We start from the raw sequence: 2298 nt of genomic DNA, 5'->3' as shown, positions 1-2298 counted from the left end.
AGCAGGAATACCTGTGCAATATGATGTTAAAGGTTAAGGAAGTGAATAAGCATGACTTCTTGGAGATACAGGTTTTATATTATTTTGGTGTGACAAAGTTAAGATGCGTTCTAAGCTTCTCTTTGTACAGCTCTGGCTTCCGACTTCAGTAAGTTCAATTTCAATAATGGTAAGAAGTAAAGGGTATTCCAGCAAATGAAGACTGACACGATTCAGGAAACAGCATGTGACATATTGCAGAGAACTCATGAAAACCATGGGAAAAAAAAATTACATAAAAAGTGATAATTGAAATAATCTGACACACAGAAGGTAAGACAGTGTATCAAGTGAAAAATAACATTTTAGATATATATATACACACAACATAAAAGCCTCTGACCTACCTTTGACGGATCTTGAAGTAGAAAAGAAAGGTGGCCGGTACCTTAATTCAGGCATGAGCAAAATGTGGTAACAGTGATATTCTGGAATGCTCTTTTGTTCTTCCATTATACAAGTTTTCAGGCTATCTGGAAGAGATCACACAACCAAAAAAAGGCCCATCAGGGTCCAGTCCAATGTCATTTTAATAACTAAACCAGTGCGGTGGTTTAGTTATTAGTTAGTTTAATAACTAGTTAGTGGTGGTTAGATTTCTGCCTATCAATAGAAAATATATTGTTTAGAAAAGGCTGTGACTGTCAGGAATTAGACCATTTTTAAGTTACATTTAACAAGAAAGACCATTGAAAAGTTTCAGGGAAGTTTATTTACTCGCAGTTGTCCTCCTGCCTCTTGTATTGGTATCCTTTGTTGTTCTCAGAAATCCTGTTTGAAAGATACTTGCATTAACATGTGATGTGAATTACAGTGACAGACAACAAGGAATGTGTCTCTCATGTAGACTCTCAAGTTAATTTTCTGTTTTAGTTTAATTTAGTAGATGGAAATCTCAGCAGGGAATATTTAAGAATAGCTATTTGTCTTGATAATCCCAACTTGGAAATTACTTAAAAAAACAAGTAGGGACAAGAAGTCTGAGTGAAAGATCATTCTAGTATATACCTGACTTCCACAGTAGCTGTTGTAGCTGAGGTTAGGTCTTTTGATTACAGTAACTTGTCTCTTATTTTTAAACAGAAGTGGAGTTCTTTTGTCTTAGCTTAACAAACTTCTGCCTTGAGGATTCTTGGGAGGAGAGCATTCTGTGTGCTTGAGTAGGAGGTGATGTATACAACCACCAGTGGTGTTACCAGCCTGTGTAAATATGCTTTTTTTTATTATTTCCATAAGAAATGCTTTTCCACAATGACATCAGACTTAGATATTTTATGTTTCTTCCATTTAAGTCAGTCACTGAGAAACGCGGAACAGCTCCGCATATTTTTTTTTCCCTAATTTGGCAATTTTGATTTATTTTACTTTCTACTAAACTATATTGCATCTGCATTGCGGCTATTAATAGATTTGTTTCCTTAATCCTATGTACAAGTCAGTAAACTAGAAGCATTCCGAATACTACACCAACTCGCCACTGGGTGGTACTACAGAAATAAAAACCACTACCTGACACGAGAGAAGTCCCCGCTCTGGGGAGAAAGAGCCGCCGGGATCGATCATGTGATGCATATCCCAATTCCCTGTGCCTGGGAGAGTGTCTGTGAGTGCGCAGGACTAATACATGGAAAAAAAAAAAAAAGGGGGGTTTCTTAGATGGAAAACTGCAGTTTGCCTAAAAATGTATCTTCCAGGGCTCTGAAATCTGTTCAACCTGTGCCCGGGAGTTAACTGTAGCTGTAAATCAGCATAAATTATGTAACTTTAAGGGAAATAATTAAGAAATCTTCATTATTTCCAGAGATAGGCCTTCTCTCTTCACAGAAACGCTGCATTTCCAACCGCTCACAGCTTCTGTACTTGCCATTAGACATTTATTATGCAGGACAGATCACTGCCCAAGGCAGCGAGGAAAAAAAAAAAAAAAAAAAAGGCAGGGGTGGAGAACTCAACCGCGTATGAGGTAAAAATAATTTAATTATCTGCGTACAACGCTGCCGTAGCTCTTCAGCCGTTGGTGATGGGCCGGGAAAGCCCTCACACCCGCCCGTCCCTGCGGCGGCCCTCAGCCGGGGCTGGGCGGGAAGGAGATGGCTGACGGCCCTTCCTTCCCTCCCGCGCCCCGCCGGCGGAAAACGCCGGGAACTACCCGAAGAGCTGAAAACCCGCCTAGAAAGAACCACTTTCCTCCCTTCCTCCCCCCACAGCCTGGCCCTAGCAAGCGCTCCCTTCAGGCCGGAGGTCCCGAAGGGCCGCCAC

The sequence above is a fragment of the Charadrius vociferus genome, unplaced genomic scaffold (assembly GCF_000708025.1).
Source record: "Charadrius vociferus isolate BGI_N301 unplaced genomic scaffold, ASM70802v2 scaffold455, whole genome shotgun sequence".
NCBI classification, from domain to species: domain Eukaryota; kingdom Metazoa; phylum Chordata; class Aves; order Charadriiformes; family Charadriidae; genus Charadrius; species Charadrius vociferus.
This window is presented reverse-complemented; position numbering follows the sequence as displayed.